General features: G+C 50.8%; 1 pseudogene; it reads left to right on the forward strand.

Annotated features, from left to right (window-relative positions):
* The first annotated feature begins 1,324 nt into the window (after positions 1–1,324).
* The window catches only part of LOC133134906 (zinc finger protein 574-like), a 22,359-nt pseudogene continuing 5,749 nt past the window's right edge, over positions 1,325–17,934 (forward strand).

The raw sequence follows: 17,934 nt of genomic DNA on the forward strand, positions 1-17,934 counted from the left end.
ATTACATGTAGATGTGTGTCACAGTAACAGCTGAAGTCCAGAGCACTGTAGTTTGCATGCATCATGAGTGATCTGTGTTTTTGTACCGCCCTACTGTTTTGTTATATTTAGCTAGGTTAGGTTGATCTGTTCATTATTATAAGCCCTTCAATCTAAATGTGTCTTGGTCTCAAGCGGCCGTAATGTTCACTCAGTGAACACTTCATTGGGTATTTATTAAGACTTATTCCTGTCAGCTTTGACCAGTCTAACCATTCTCCTCTGACGTCTCTCATTAACAAGGCGTTTCTGTCTGCAGAACTGCTGCTCACTGGATTTTCTTTTTTTTGCACCATTCTTTGCAAACTAGAGAATAGTGTGTGTGAAAATCCCAAGAGATCAGCAGTTTCTGAGATACTCAAACCACCCTGTCTGCCACCAACAATCATTCCACAGTCAAAGTCACTTAAATCACATTTTTTCCATATTCTGATGGTTGATGTTAACATTAACTGAAGCTCCAGATCCGTATCTACATGATTGTATGCATCACACTGCTGCCACACAATTTGCTGATTAGATAATCGCATATATAAGTAGGTGTAAAAAAGTAAAAATGTTCCAAATAAAGTTCTCAGTGAGTGTATAGTGGTTAGGCAACTGGGCTTATGACTTGAGTTGCGAATTTGATTCCCAGGAGGGGCTCTGCCCTTGAACAAGGCACTTAAGCTGAATTTCATTAGTAAATATTCACCCATATGAATTATATTACAGAAAACGCATATTGTTTAAGTCAGTCTATAAGAGCGTCTTCCATATGCCTAAACGAAGCCGTTCATTTCATTTCAGTGTATCCAGCTGTCCCTATGGCTCCCAGAGCTTCGAGTATCTCCCTTCATCATACGATCATTCATTGTTCATTTCAATACCACAGTACAAAACTCCAAAAGCGTTCTGAACTATTAGGCACTATCCAGGTGAGCATTAATCTTCCAAAGTCAGCACTGTTGTGGGCGCTTCCATTTCTTAATCTCCCGGAGTCTCGCCCTTCATATTGTGATAATATCCAAAATGATTATCTGAACGCCAAAAAAGGTTCTAGATCGAATGTACCGTTTTATATCAAATACATTTCTGTCGACAGGCCTATGCGCGGTGGGACATTGTTGCATTCTGACAAAGAAGCTATATCGTCGAAACGTAAACTGGGGGAAATATATTTTTATATGTATATCATTAGACTCGTATAGTTATTGAAGTTATAAAATTAATTAACAGTTCCAATATAATTAAGCTCCACCGTCCACCGTCCACCGTCAGACATTCGCTTGCTCACAACACTGTTCGGCGACACAACTGAATAGGCAGGAAGTTCGGGAATGCGATTGGTGTTTTCAAAAAGGCAAGGAACCAATCAGCTGCACTGTTACTGATATGCCACCAACTTGTTTGCCACTTTTCCGTGGAATGTAAACGGTGTTGGACTGGCGATAAGGTGAGCTATTTCATTACATTTCGTCAAAATGTGCTGGACAAATTATATACGTTACCCACTTCTTACGTTCCAAATTTCCGGCTAATGATCTTTCCATCTTTAATCACTGGAGAAAGGAGACAGTACCCCGCCGAGGGAAGGGAGGCAGTCGTACCGCCGCCATAACACCACCGAAGAAGAGGAACAGGCACAAACGGTCATATCAGAGTTTGCCAGCTAGCAATAAGTAAGTTGGCTAAAGCAGAAATATCTGGCTATTCCACGAAGTCCATGTTGTAATGTCTGTTAAAGGCTTGGTAGCTAACGTGTATAAATAGCTATCAACTTGAACAAGCAGCATAATGGACAATGACTGTCAATGGCAGCTGGCTCGCTTTTGAAGGCGTTAGCTAGCTAGCTAGCTAGCTGGTTAGCAAGCTGCTTTGGGTTCGCATTGCAGGCAGCTACCAACGTGCTAACCAGCTAGCTGCACGTTCATAGCTGCCCGCAATGCGAAGCCAAGGCAGCGATAGCTAGCTAGCTAACATAGCTAGCCAGCCATTGCGCTACCACACATGCAACCCTAGCTAGTACTGTTGAAACTAGCATTAGCAAGGACTTCCTGGCCTCATCACCGGGACCATCCGTGGTTCAATCTCGGTTGTATGCATTAACTGCTTCGATTCTGACCCCATATAACCATTTCCCCTAGTTAGACTAAGTAGCTAGTCAACATGAGCGGTCGTGTTTTCGTGCTCTTTTGACATGCATAAACTTCACCACCTTCTTAATGGCGAACGCCCCTTTCTTGCTGCAGTTTTATCATATGGTCTTAATGAGCAGCGAGCATCGACCGCAAAAAAGTCTTCAGTTAAGTTAAGTGACTATCGACCGTTGCTTCCCGTGTCCAAGCATTTATTTGATGGGAATGGATCGTCCTATTTCTCGACTACTTACTGAAACAATTGTAATTTAATGGTGTACATTTTTTTCTTCTCAGGACTCGTTAGAGATGCAATCTTATGCATTTACCCTAATGTCAGCTGATTTAGGTTCTTAGTTAGAATAGTCAAATTATACAAAATGTATAATAAAATGAGTTGCTAATGTACAATGCTTGTCCCAAGAACGGCTTTTAAAACAAATTGCAAACGGTAAAGAAAAACTGAAAAACGCCAGTACCTTGAATTAATGCAGTTGTCATGCAGCAATTATAGTTTTATCATTTTTGTGGAATATGCCAAATCAACTAAGAAATAGTTAGCCGACCGTAGAATTTTCCATTTCTGTTTTGCAACGACCATCTCAAACTCCACAACTGAACCTGATACCAGGTACCGAAGTATCTGAAGGATCTTTAAAGATTGTGTATTGATGGTCAAAGATCTTATGAAACGTGTTCAGTACTCTTATCCTGGCAAAGGGACAATGTTTAAAGTAGTCATAATAGGTATGAGTATTTGCGACACGTTTACATTACACTAGTCTTCTGATGGCTACTTCCAGCTGGATGACACACCACAAAGTGCACATCACCTCAAGCTGGTTCCACAAACCTCCAATGACCTCCACGGTCACCAGATCTCAATGCAACAGAACACCTTTGGCGTGCTGGAACGGGCATTTCACAGCACGTGCAGCTGACAAATGTGCAGCAACTGTGTGGTATTATCACATCAACTTAGACCAGAATCTCGAAGGAACCTTGTCAGCTTGCTATATATAACACTCAAGGGGGGCATTATTTAGCTGAGTGGGTGTTTAGCTAGTCAGTTATAGTGTTGGACTTAAGGTAGAGTGACATAGAGATCTGTGTCTGTATTAGCAGTTTTCTGGATTAGAGAATGAAATTAAGAGCTGGCTGGTTTCATTCAGAACCAGGAGTTGGCGTGATAGGTGGTTTGTACCAAACCACTTTAGCACTGACAGACTGTTGGAATTCTCGGTTTTCGTTTGACATAGCTGTTCCTCGGGAAAAGGATGCCCGTATGAAGGTGCCTGCACTGAAGTGAAGCTCTTGGCCAGCACTGTGCAGCTGACCATCTGTTTGTCTCGCACTCACTCTGCGAAACCTCGCCACTAATGGAGGAACATGAAAGAGCTTCACACCGACTGCTTCACACCAGATTTGCTCACCAGGGAAGAGTAAATGTGTGATGGAGTCCACTCTGTCACCTTGACTAACCTGTTCCAGTAGGCTGGCATGATGGGACTTTATCTGTAGGATTTATCCTTTCAGCCGTCATGCACATAAAACACACAGCCCCATTACCTCATAAACAACAGGAAATAAAATAAACTTCCCAGATCTTCATTTTTTTTTTTGCTCCGTGATTTAATGGAAAATAGTTAATTTATGAATTACAATGTGATTACCGGGAACTATATTGTAATAAAAGGTTACAACGTGGGATGATGAACGCATGCTAGTCACTTAATAAAAAAAGTGAGGCAAATGGTTGGCTGTCTGTAGTTCCTTTGGGTCAGTGCCAGATCTGTGATTGGTTTTCCAGTGAGCCTGACCCCCCCCTGTTTGTTCCTTCTCAGGGATGGAGACCTCAGTGTACATGTGCTTCCCCTGCTATCAGGAGTTCAGCACCTTGGAGGAAGTACTAGTGCACCAGCTGACCTGCAATCCCGAAGCAGAAAGGAAGGAGGAATTCCTCGTAGTGCCCCCTGGTGCCGAGGCTGAGGTACTGCGCTTGCAATTAAACACGGAGACTGTAGTGCAGTGCTCTCAAGCTCAGTTCCATGGAGGGCCGTGTGTGTGATGGTTTTCATTCCAACCTCTGTTGAATTATTTGCTGAATTCTGTCTGAATATTTACACATTATGCATATAATGCGAAATGCTTTATTTGTGTTGTCTAAATAACAACTGTTCTTATATTCTGTACTTTATTCCTATTAAATGCACATGGCTGAATGAGCAATTGAAATTGATGAAGGCAGCTTTAATTGGTTCTAATGAAAACCTGCAGACACACAGCCGGCCGTGGCTACGAGTCAGAGACCACTGCTCTTTCCTGTTGCTTATGTTCCACCTCCTTCTTCCTTTCCTAGCGTTTTTCCCTTGCTCCTAGCTCCACCCATCAGGGCAGGCAGGAAAGGTGGTAAATGGACTGCATTTATGGCGGGAAAAGAAAAGGTGATGCAGAACGTGAATTAGGAAAAGGCAATGGAGAACGTGGATTAGGCGGAGGGAATGGAGAACGTGGTTTAGGCAAAGGGAATGGAGAACATGAATTAGGTAAAGGGAATGGAGAACGTGAATTAGGCAGAGGGAATGGAGAACGTGGTTTAGGCAAAGGGAAAGGAGAACATGAATTAGGCAAAGGGAATGAGGAACATGAATTAGGCAAAGGGAATGGAGAACGTGAATTAGGCAAAGGGAATGGAGAACATGAATTGGGCAAAGGGAATGTCGTTGCTCCTTCAAACGTCAGTTTGAAGCCAGTAACAGATGTGGCAGATGGCGAGGGATGGATCCACAGGTCGATCGTATATATGTCACGCTCATGTTTTCTTGCTCAGAACTGGGTTGGGCAGGCCTGCTGTACATTGAAGGATACAGTATATCACCAAGGGTGACTCTGGGGGGGGGGGGGGGGGGGGGGAATGTTTTCTAGATGTGTAATGGGCATCTGAATCCTTGTGGATTCAATCTGCTCCTTTAATCTCCGTGCTGTCAGCATCTGTGTCTTCCATCGCTTGATTGTGGCGTTTCTGGCGTTTATATTGAGTCGTCCTCCCGGTGAAGGCTTTACTGCGCGCTCTCCAGGTGCGTTACGCTGTGGGCTGGGTTGAGTGACGGGCAGATTGCGTCTCCGGTTCCCCAGCAGAAGGGTGAGGCTGAGAGGAAGGCATCAGTCAGTGATGAAGAGCCCATTGTCCCCTCCACAGAGAAGTCAGCTGCTGTGCCGCTCTATAAAGCCTAAGTGCCTTATGGCTTTCTGGCCCAGGCTTCCATCAGCTGCCTAATTATTTTCATTTTGACTCCCATTACCTAAATTATCATAATTTTTCTGTTACGTGAAGGAGAAGAGTTGCTGGAGAAGAGAAAGTATTTACAGCTTGTAGGAACGGAGGCTGTCATTACGCTGAATAGCGGCTCTGAAGTGCGTCTGGGACTGGAAGTGAAGATGTAATGGTGATTGACAGGAAAATTCCGGGCTCTTCTTTCGAGCCCGTAATGACCCCAGATCTTCACGCAGGAGAACCGTCTCTCTCACAGCGGGCACGCTCTTCTGAATTTAGCGGGAGCGAAATACCAGGTCAGAGGCGTTGCTTTGCGTCACATCGCTTCATCCCGCGAAGAGCCCGAAACGGGCGGCGCGATGTTGAAGGTGGCCGGTTACGGTAACCGCGGGGGACGCAAATGTCACCGATATTATTTATTTTCACGGCTCATGAATCGCTAAACGCCGCTCTGACTTGGAATTAAGAGGTGCGGAGTGCGAGAGGGAGAGTCGTGATGGTATTGCTGTTTGCCTCTCGTGTTTGTCGTTCCTCAGAAACACGGAGGCTCTTAAAATAGGTCTGAACCTGTTTCAGCCTTTTCTCTCGTGCTCTCTCCGCTCAATTCCTTTCTCATTACGAATCTCAGAACTCATCTTTTATAGATTTTTTTTTTTTTCCCAAAGAGTTATCAACCTAAAGCAGGCAAATCATTCACATTAGGTAACTAACTGCCCTTATAAGTGTGTCATATTATCGGAATACAAAGAGAAATCCTCCTACAGTGTCCCCAGAACTGACAGTTTTATTAAGAACTTTCCGGGGCTTTTAAAGAAAATGCCCAGCATTAAAATAGTCTTTTTAAACGATGATAATTGGTGAAACCTCCAGTTCTGTTTGACTTGAGCTGGAATTAAATTTTTCACTTGAGCTAGCTGGGGAAAAAATAAAAAATGACCGATAGAAGTGTGTGTGTGTGTTTTCAGAGGGTGCAAGAGGGAGTGAGCGGTTTTAATACAGTTGTAGATGTTGCTTGGAAGCTGATGTTCTTTGAGAAAGCACACATTCTGTCAGCCTGCTGAAAATAAGTCTACTGCAAGTACAACACAGATAACCTGTTGGCTTGAAAGCAGCACCATGAAATGGAAAGATAAATGCGCTTTGTTAACAGATAAAAGGCCGTTAACAGGGTTTTCACAAGGTAGCGTCAGAACCAAAGGTGTGCCAGGGTGCATCCCAGCCACAATCCCTAGAGCTGATGCATTGTCTGAGACTGATCTGATGCCTACAGTGGACCTTCTGAAGAACCCATATCACCCAATGTTTTTCACCCCATATCACCTGATTTATATTGCAGATATTGTGTTCTTAATTACTTTTCCCGTAATAATAAAAAAAAACAAAAACAAACGTGAATGAACGATACTAATTTTAAGGTATGGCTCACACAATTTTAATATGTGTTCGAGCAATACACAAGGAAGCGGCAAGTTATTTGCATATTGGCAACATGCACGAAACTGAGGCTCAATATGCTTTTTTGTCACTTTGTCGGATTTAAGCATGTTTACATAATCTGTCATTACAGTCACTCAGTTTTATGTGGCTGCACGAACGCCATTTTTTTTTTTTTTTTTTTTTTTCTTTGTGAGCAGTGAAGAAGATTCCTTTTGAAAACCATTGTTCAACTGTGAAAGGACGAGTTTTTAGCCACAAAGAGGAATTTTATTTTCAGTAATTCATATTGAATTCCGTTGACATTGAATGGGGTGTTGGAACACTAATCCTTTACGCTTTAAGCTTCTTGCTGTAACTTAGCCAGGTTCTGATGTTACCAAGGTTACAGAGTCACTAGGATTTGTGTTTGGGGCTTCTTTCAGTGAAGCCTGAAGCACTGGTAATGTAGATGACACTGTATGGCTGCAAGTGTATGTTCTAAATGAGCATTAGAAATGCCAGCTGTCTGAAAATACACATGTCTTAATTCTTGATTAAGTGATGGGCTGGCTTATGGAGGAGTGCACAGGGCTGTACCCCCCGTGTCTGTCTGTCTGTCTCGGTTTCTCTCTTTCTCTCTGTGTCTCTCAGTCTCTCTTTCTCTCTGTCTCTCAGTCTCTTTCTTTCTGTGTCTCTCGGTCTCTCTCTTTCTTTCTGTGTCTCTCGGTCTCTCTCTTTCTCTCTGTGTCTCTCGGTCTCTCTCTTTCTCTCTGTGTCTCTCGGTCTCTCTTTCTTTCTGTGTCTCTCGGTCTCTCTCTTTCTCTCTCTTTCTCTCTCTGTCTCTCTGTGTCTCTCTTTCTCTCTGTCTCTCGGTCTCTCTCTTTCTCTCTGTGTCTCTCGGTCTCTCTCTTTCTTTCTGTGTCTCTCGGTCTCTCTTTCTCTCTGTGTCTCTCGGTCTCTCTTTCTCTCTGTGTCTCTTGGTCTCTCTCTTTCTTTCTGTGTCTCTCGGTCTCTCTCTTTCTCTCTGTGTCTCTCTGTGTCTCTCTGTGTCTCTCTGTGTCTCTGTGTCTCTGTGTCTCTCGGTCTCTCGGTCTCTCTCTCTGTCGCTCTGCGTGTGTGCGTGCGTGCGCGTTCAGGATCAGGATGTGCAGACACTCTGGCCGTGTTTCCCCCCCCGCACGTCAGCGCCGAGCAGAGAGCGAGCTGCAGGGGAAGCTTCCGGAACAAAGGCAGCGGGCGCAGCACAGCCGAGCACTCGCCCTGCGGTCAGCGCGGGGGTCTGCAGGAACGCGGCTCGCTCTCTCTCCCTCCCCCCCCTCCGTTCCGCTCCGTAAACACACCCGCAACCTTCAGCCCGCGGGCCGCCGTTTGACACGCCCGTCACGGACACGCCCGTCCGGTCCAATCAGACGGGACCGCGGGCCGGAGACGCCGGGGCTGCGGCAGGGCAAGGGCGAGCAGGAGACGCGCGTCTCCGGCGTCGGGGCCTGAGCGATGTTGACTCCGCGACCCCCGCGCCCTTCCTCGCGGCCCGGCCTGGACTTTAATGATGTCTCCGGTGTGCCGCGCCGTTCCGCCCCCTGAATGCTGAAATCTCCTTCCTCAGAAACATGCGTAGCGTGTGATACTTCAGAGCTGCGGATGATCCCTGCCTGCTACGTGATCCCTGCGTGGAGCTTCCGTGTCCTCCCCGCGTTTGCGTGTCCTCCCCCCGTCTGCGTGTCCTCCCCCCGTCTGCGTGTCCTCCCCGGGTCTGCGTGTCCTCCCCCCGTCTGCGTGTCCTCCCCGGGTCTGCGTGTCCTCCCCGGGTCTGCGTGTCCTCCCCGCGTTTGCGTGTCCTCCCCACCTTTGCGTGTCCTCCCCACCTTTGCGTGTCCTCCCCACCTTTGCGTGTCCTCCCCGCGTTTGCGTGTCCTCCCCGCCTTTGCGTCTCCTCCCCACCTTTGCGTGTCCTCCCCACGTTTGCGCGTCACTCCTCCAGCTACTCCGGCCTCCCCCGACAGTCCATCGACATGTTGGCTCCAGGGCTGAAAAAGAGACGTCAATCTCAAAGAGGCTACCCTGGTTAAATAATGTATCTATTAATGTAATCTTAACGTGCTTGTGCGGTGTCATTTAGCGCAGGGAGGTTATTCGCCCCACAGGGAGGTGCTGACGGATGCCATTGACCGCTGGGGCTGTGTTTTCTGCTCTCTCTCCCGGCAGACCCTTTCAGAGGCCGTGCTGCCGTTGTGTGATGAGCAGCCGGTCGACGAGCAGCAGTCTGAGCAGCAGTCTGAGCAGCAGTCTGAGCAGCAGTCTGAGCAGCAGGCCCAGAGCCAGGCCGACTCGGACTCCGCCGGCCAGATCCGGTACCAGTGCGGCGACTGCGGGCATCTGTTCGACTCGCTCGGCCTGTGGCAGCAGCACCGCAAGCTGGGCCTCTGCCTCGCCGCCGAGTCAGAACCCGGGGCGGACGGGACCGAGCAGGACGGAGCCGACCTGGAGCAGAACCCGGACGGGGAGGGGGCCGCGGGCGAGGCCGGGGAGGCTGAGACAGGGGGAGGCGCAGGAGTGGAAGGGGGAGATGCTGAGGCAGGGGAAGGTGCAGAAACTGTGGGAGACGCAGTTGCAGCAGGAGATGCGGGGGGAGGTGCAGAGACGGGGGGAGGTCCAGGAGGAGGTGCAGAGACGGAGGGAGGTGCAGGAGGAGGTGCAGAGACGGAGGGAGGTGCAGGAGGAGGTGCAGAGACGGAGGGAGGTGCAGGAGGAGGTGCAGAGACAGGGGGAGGTACAGAGGCGGCAGAAGACACGAGTGCAAGGACAGAGGGAGGAGGAAAGGAGTTAGCGGTCAGTCAGGACCACGCGTACCTGCAGAGTGCTAGGCTAGGCACAGAGAGAGGCACAGACGGGGCAGCACCAGTGGAAGGGCCCGGTTCAGGGGTCACCAGCGCACTGGCGGGGCCCTCCCCTCCGGAGCCAAACGGCCCCCGGACGGCCGAGGTGGAGGACCCGAGCCCCAGCCCAAAGAGGCGAGGGCACCGGAAGCCGAAGCCCCCGGCCCCCGCGGCCACGCCCATGGGCCTGCTGTGTGTGGACTGTGGGGCGGCCTTCACCCTGGTGCCCGAGCTGGTGGCGCACCGCAAGGCCCAGCACAGCCTGGAGGGGGCGCTGCACCGCTGCTCCATCTGCGGAGAGAGCTTCCTCAACACCACCCTCTTCCTCTACCACCGCAAGCAGCACCGCAAGAAGGAGGGGGAAGGGCCGGGGCAGGAGCCATCAGAGGTGCAGGGGCAGGTGTTGGAGGTGCAGGGGCAGGTGTTGGAGGTGCAGGGGCAGGTGTTGGAGGTGCAGGGGCAGGTGCTGGAGGTGCAGGGGCAGGAGCCGGAAATGCAGGGGCAGGTGGCGGAGGTGCAGGGGCAGGTGTTGGAGGTGCAGGGGCAGGTGTTGGAGGTGCAGGGGCAGGTGGCGGAGGTGCCGGGGCAGATGGCGGAGGTGCCGGGGCAGATGGCGGAGGTGCAGGGGCAGGTGTTGGAGGTGCAGGGGCAGATGGCGGAGGTGCTGGGGCAGATGGCGGAGGTGCTGGGGCAGATGGCGGAGGTGCCGGGCCAGATGGCGGAGGTGCAGGGGCAGGTGGCGGACGTGCTGGGGCAGATGGCGGAGGTGCAGGGGCAGGTGGCGGACGTGCCGGGGCAGATGGCGGAGGTGCAGGGGCAGGTGGCGGACGTGCTGGGGCAGATGGCGGAGGTGCAGGACTCCATTGACGAGGCGGCCGAGGCCTGCGTTTCCGAGGAGCAGGTGGTGGACGACGGGCAGGTGGTAGAGGAGACGGCGGTGGTGGAACCCCAGGATCCCCAGGTCTCCGACGCGGCCGAGCCGGACGCCAAGCCCCCGGCGCCGCCGGAGGAAGCTCCGCCCCCCAACTTCCTGTGCGTGGACTGCGGCTCGGGCTTCGGCGCGGAGCAGACGCTGGCCGAGCACCGCAGGGCCGCCCACGGCCTGCAGGAGGCGCTGCACCGCTGCCCCGAGTGCGGCGAGGGCTTCATGAACACCACGCTCTTCCTGTACCACCGCAGGAAGCACCGGGCCGGCGCGGGGGCCGGCAGCAGGGCGGGGCCCGCGCAGTCTCCCGCGGGGCCCGCGTGCCCGTCCTCTACCCTCCCGCTGCACGCCGCTGCGCTAAAGAGGAAGGGCGGCCCTGGGCTCAGCGCGTTATGCAAGAAGTCCCGAGGTACGCGATCCAGCGCTTCTGCAGGGAGTGTCATTCACCTCCGCACTGTGGGGGAAAATACGCACACACACACACACACGCGCGCAGGCTCACGCATACACACACACACACACACACGCAGGCTCACACATACACACACACACACACACACACACACGCGCGCGCAGGCTCACGCACACACACACACGCAGGCTCACACATACACACACACACACACACACACATACACACGCGCGCAGGCTCACACACACACAAGCGTGCACACACACACACACGCACGCAGGCTCACGCACACATACACATGCAGGCTCACACACACACACACACGCGTGCACACACACGCGCACGCAGGCTCACGCACACACACACACACGCAGGCTCACACACACATACACACGGGAAGGCTCATGCATACACACACACACGCACGCAGGCTCACACATACACACACGCACGCAGGCTCACACATACACATACACACACACATACACACACACACACACACACACACACACGCACACACACGCACGCACGCACGCACGCACGCAGGCTCACGCACACACACACACACGCAGGCTCACACACACACACGCGCAGGCCCGCGCATACACACGCACGCGTGCCCATGCACATTCTTGCACCCACACACACACACTCACTTGTAAAGGTACACTGTATAAAGAAATGTTTTATGTTTTTATGTGACTGACTGTTTTATATAAACATGTAACTAATCTGTGATATGCGTGTGTGTGCTTGCTTGTGTGTGTGTGTATGTTTGCGCGTTTCTGTACATATGTGCTTGTGTGTGCGTACGTGTGTGTGTGTATGTTTGTGCGTGTGCGTATGTGTGTGCGTGCGTGCGTGCGTGCGTGCGCGTGCGCTGAAGCTGAGAATGGGGAGGGCGAGCCCACGGCCATCAAGGCGGAGCCCGTGTCCCTGGACATCACGCCCGAGCCGCAGCCGGCCCACCTGAGCAGGAACTGGTCCCGCACGCCGCTGCCCCACGCCTGCCCGCACTGCGGCCGCACCTTCACCCGCCGCTGCCTGCTGCGCGCGCGCACGTCTTCACCCACACCGGCGAGAAGCTCTTCAACTGCAAGGTGTGCGGCAAGTCCTTCTCGCGGCCCAGCAACCTGATACGGCACAGCCGCGCGCACGCCCAGGGCAAGCCGCACCCCTGCGACCGCTGCGGCAAGGCCTTCAACCAGGCGGAGACGCTGCGCCGCCACCGCGCCATGCACGAGCAGGCGGGCCAGGCCCTGCTGCCCTTCGCCTGCCACACCTGCCCCGCCAGCTTCCACACGCGGCCCGAGCTGGAGAGCCACAGGTACGGCCGTCCCGCCTCACAGCGTAGCGCAGCGCTTAGCCCTGTCTCAGGTGCTGTGTAGCGTAGCGCTTAGCCCTGTCTCAGGTGCAGTGTAGCGTAGCGCTTAGCCCTGTCTCAGGTGCAGCGTAGCATAGCGCTTAGCCCTGTCTCAGGTGCAGTGCAGTGTAGCGCTTAGCCCTGTCTCAGGTGCAGTGCAGTGTAGCGCTTAGCCCTGTCTCAGGTGCAGCGTAGCATAGCGCTTAGCCCTGTCTCAGGTGCAGTGCAGTGTAGCGCTTAGCCCTGTCTCAGGTGCAGCGTAGCATAGCGCTTAGCCCTGTCTCAGGTGCAGTGCAGTGTAGCGCTTAGCCCTGTCTCAGGTGCAGTGTAGGATAGCGCTTAGCCCTGTCTAAAGTACAGTGTAGCGTAGCGCTTAGCCCTGTCTCAGGTGCAGTGTAGGGTAGCGCTTAGCCCTGTCTAAAGTACAGTGTAGCGTAGCGCTGAGCCCTGTCTCAGGTACAGTGTAGCGTAGCGCTTAGCCCTGTCTCAGGTGCAGTGTAGAATGGCATTTAGCCCTGTCTCAGGTACAGTGTAGAATAGCCTTTAGCCCTGTCTCAGCTTAGCATAGCGCTTAGCCCTGTTTCGGGGACAGCATAGCATAGTGCTTCGCTCTGCTTCAGTTACTGTGTAGCATAGTGCTTAGCCTTGTTTGTGACACAGTGTAGCATAGCCTCGCTTCAGGTGCGTCAGATTAATTTCACTGTGAGCACTGCTAGGCCTGCACTATGGATGAGGGGAAGGAGAGCTGGCGCATTAGCTGGATTTTAATTTAATTTAAATCCCCCCCCCCCCCCCCCACAGTAGTGTTTGTGCGATAAAAGTAATTGAGTGAAGAGAACATTTTAATGCTACACATTCATCTTTATTTATATAACAGTGGGTGGATACACACTTGATGTCATGACTCATGCTGGACGCATTACGTTTGAATTACCCATGATTTTATTTTAACTTTTTTTTTTCTTTTTCTTTTTTTTTTTTTTATAACGGTCAGCATACCCCAATGTTAATACCACTTTCCCTGCAACTGGATGTTTAATTAAGATAATGAGCTCAAGAACAACAACTGTTTCAGTGTCTCACTGGTGTTCCAAAGTCCCAGCCCAGTAGTTTTTAAACGCGTTGGTACATAAACGATGATGCTGCTATTTTGATTTTATTTTTTATTTTGATTTTATTTTTACTAAAACTCTCCTTCGCATCTGAGCACAATTTAGAGATACTTCGGCTGCTTTACAGAAATACTACTGACCCCTACCCAACTGCAGCAGCACCGCGGCTAATGAGGACGTTGCCTGAAATCACACACCATTAGTGCGATGGCACTGTTACCGCTCTTTATTCGGCTGGCAGGCACTGTTGCCCACGAGAGCCGCGCTTAAAACGGGTTGATGGAAGCTAAGTGTGCGGGGCACAGTGTGGAACCGAGTCACTTAACTGAAGCATTGAATACAATTTTACAAAAGTGCACATGAAGCAATTAATGCTACAGTGCATAATAACTACCTTCAGGGTGCCTTGTTTATTTTTATTTTTGATGTTTCTTTTAACGGTAAGTTGAACGAAACAGCTTTTTAAAAAGAAATTCTGAGCAATTATTCAGTCCGCTAACCAGCTACGTGGGGGGGAAGGGGGGTGGGGGGGAGAAAATACTGAGCCACTTTTCATTTCAGCTTTCACCCAGCAGAGTAGGATTTTTGAATTCACAACCAATGTCATAATTTGGCATTACAACTCCCCCTTCTGTGTTTGTGTACATAATAAGGATGTCACTGTTGATGAAGTGTTTTTATTCTGATTATGATCGCAATCGTGACAACTCTTCGGAAGTACAGATTCTCGGTATTGCCGGCCCAATAAATGTTATTACCGTGAAACAAACTGGATCGTGGAATGGTCCTCAATTACGTAGCCACTGCAGGGGGAGCGAAATACCCAAACCTCAGAATTGCAGTCAGAATTTAATTCGGTCCCATTTTTCCGTATTGTGCTTTTCGCAGAAACTCTAAAGACTACAAAGACTTACAAAGACTCGTTACAGAAAGGACGGTTTACTGAGTCTGGCCCTGGCTTGTTGCGTCCCGTATGTGTTTTAAATGACCGCTACTGAAAGGTAGCGGAGGGAAAGAGACTTTAATGATGCAGTCCTGGGCAGAAACGGTAGGAAGAGGAGGAATGCTGGCCGTGCTATAATGAGCCGGCTATGGGCTATCCTGACCTCCCAGGTACATGCTAATGACCACGGTAATACTAATGGCCGCTGTGAAAGCCCTGTCTCATCCAACGCAATGATGCTGTCGTTACGGGAAGCCTTTCCCGCATGCGTTCGATTTTCCTGTCCAGGCGTCAGAAGGTCAGCCAGCGGTTACTGCTAACGGCGTCGGGGGGTGGGGGTCGTTCGCCCCCGCTTTTCTGCTGAGTACTCAAACAGTCTGGCATGTATTCAGCCGCGCTGATTGGCTATTGTGATTTTTAGCAGGAGCTCAGGGAAAGAGCGAAAGTGAAAGGGGCAGGAAAGCCGTGGCAGAATGCGGTCCACACAGCCGCGCTAATTTCAGAGGCTGTGTTTTTATACACGGAGGCCTCCGTATTCTGTGCCTCTTGTGTGCTGAAAAGCACTTGATGGAAAAGGGTTTGATTGCATGCCTGAAGGAATGCTTTGTTTGTGGGAAATGTGTCGCAACATCATTTCAAAGCCCTGAAAATGTGCAAATCCAGCATACAGCCCTCAGTTTGTGCAAGAATTACCCTTCAGACGCTTATTTCCACTGCATTCCAACCGCGAGCGCATGAGCACCAGAAATCAGAATTATTTCTACCTGCATATACTGTATGCACCGGAGAACTGCACATTTCTCCTAAAATCCCCATGACAACAAGGCAATTAGTGTTTCACAGGCAAATTGTCATCACGAAGGTACACCGAGCCATCGGTTAAGGCGAGGTATAGAGGCCTGGCCTCGCGTATCAAACAATAGTGTTTGACGTGATGGGATGAGAAATTACGGCTTGATTTTGCAAATAATGATGCAGGTGAAGAGCGCTCGGGAGTGGTGACCCCTGGGTGCGCTCCCGTGATTTATCCGTGGCGCTGAGACGGACGAGGGCCCGACACTCTGCTGTTCGCCCTCGGCGCTGGTCGCCCGCGGCCACGGGCCTGTTTAATGAGGCTTCTGTCACTCGCCTGCCGGGTGGCTGTTCCCACGGAGAGAGCGCGATCGCCCAACTTCTCCCCCCCGACTGGCGCGTGGTGTAGGCAGTGTAGAAGGCTGCTCCTGGGCCGCTGTTGCGTTGTAACGTGGAGCGGAATATATATATTTTTTTTAGCGGTAACATTTTACTCTTGTGTTTTTCTGGCATTTGAAGGACGCAGGATTAGAGCGCTAGTGAAGGGAGGAAATATAACATTACCCTGCCAACACCCTGCTCACGCACAAACGCTCACAAACACTCATTCACATGCACAAACATGTGCATGAAGTCAAACGATCAAGGGTAGCATTCAAATGTTTTTCTTTAAGCCATCTCTCTCTCTCTCCCTCCCCCTCTCTCTCTCCCTCGTTCTCTCCCTCCCTCTCTCTCCCTTCCTCTCTCCCTCTCCCCCCCCCTCTCTCTCTCCCTCTCTCCCTCTCCCTCTCCCCCTCCCCCCTCCCCCCCTCTCTCTCTCTCTCTCCCTCCCTCTCCCCCCCTCCTCTCCCTCTCCCTCTCCCTCCCCCTCTCTCTCTCCTTCGTTAGGCTCACTCACGCCACTCGTGTGTTCTCCTGTTCGGAATGTGGCCAGTCGTTCAAGCGCAGGAAACACCTGGACCAGCACACTCTCATGCACCAAGGTCAGAGTTCCCCCCGAGGTCGTCATGGGGTCAGGACTGCCCCACCTCCCTGTTTGTGTGTCTGCTCCTTCTGCCTGCCTGCCTGCCTGCCTGCCTGCCTGCCTGCCTGCCTGCCTGCCTGCCTGCCTGTCTGTCTGCCTGTCTGCCTGCCTGTCTGCCTGTCTGCCTGCCTGCCTGCCTGCCTGTCTGCCTGTCTGCCTGTCTGCCTGCCTGCCTGCCTGCCTGCCTGCCTGCCCTAGCAGTAGACCGCCTTATAACATTCACGTCTGAAAATACTTTACAATAAATAACTGAAAATGTTGCATTTGGAAAAATGAGGCTTTTGTTGGTCTGCACTGGGACTTTGACAGACCTCACAAATGGAAGCTCAGGTTCGCTTTGCTTAGTAAGATTGGGGGGCATGCCATCCTTAATCAATATGGGTTTTATCTTCACCAGACACAGCAGATGTTAACACTGAAAGCCCAGTTGTGCTCATTGATTTGCAGGGGAAAGGTGTCCTCAGTAAATGCACTTCTGTTGAAAATACATCTGTAGTTGAGCCCAGGTGGCCAGACCAGAGAGTGGAAGCAGGTGCTTATTGTAAAGAAATTAAGTAAAAGCGACCGAACGCATTACCCGCTGTCTGGGGAAAGCAAATGTACTTTCCGCCCCAAGTAAAACGTTTTTTTGAAATGAAAACATCGGACAGACTGTTGGATCTCCATTAGTGACGGGAAACTTGAACAAAATTGGGGTGGGAAACGACTGTGGCCACGGTGAGACTTCTTTGCAAAATGGTGTTCCTTTTTTTTGATTCTCGATCCAGCTCGTAACAAACAAAATCATAGCAAAACAAAAGCAATGATGTGAATTCATCTTGTATCAAAGGCTTTAATGCCATGCCACACGTATCAACAAATCATGGTCTTTGTGTGCTGGTTTCCCAGCCTCCCTTTACCTGGTCGTCAGGTGTAAAGACAGTGGTCAATCAGTAGGACTGATCCTTCAGTTAATAACCCAGGAGAAGATAAGACCAGGGCCGGATTTGGATTTAAGGGCCAGATTTCATCCCCGCCAAACCACACCACATAGATCAGAGTTTTTTCTATCCTCCACAGTCCTTTTTCTAACTATATGGTGGCAGTTTTGGTACCTTCACATCACTGCATAGTCTGGATAACACATGTCCTCCTGCAACTTCACTTCTGAATCTGATAACACATCCTGCTGCAACTTCACTCCTGAGTCTGGAGATAACACATCTCCTCCTGTTACTTCACTCCTGAGTCTGATGACACATCCTCCTGCAACTTCACTCCTGAGTCTGGAGATAACACATCCTGCTGCAACTTCACTCCTAAGTCTGATACCACATCTCCTCCTGCTACTTCACTCCTGAGTCTGATAACACATCTCCTCCTGCTACTTCACTCCTGAGTCTGATAACACATCTCCTCCCGCTACTTCCCTCCTGAGTCTGATAACACATCTCCTCCCGCTACTTCACTCCTGAGTCTGATAACACATCTCCTCCTGCTACTTCACTCCTGAGTCTGATAACACATCTCCTCCCGCTACTTCCCTCCTGAGTCTGATAACACATCTCCTCCCGCTACTTCACTCCAGAGTCTGATAACACATCTCCTCCCGCTACTTCCCTCCTGAGTCTGATAACACATCTCCTCCCGCTACTTCCCTCC

The sequence above is a fragment of the Conger conger genome, chromosome 1, assembly GCF_963514075.1.
Source record: "Conger conger chromosome 1, fConCon1.1, whole genome shotgun sequence".
NCBI lineage: Eukaryota > Metazoa > Chordata > Actinopteri > Anguilliformes > Congridae > Conger > Conger conger.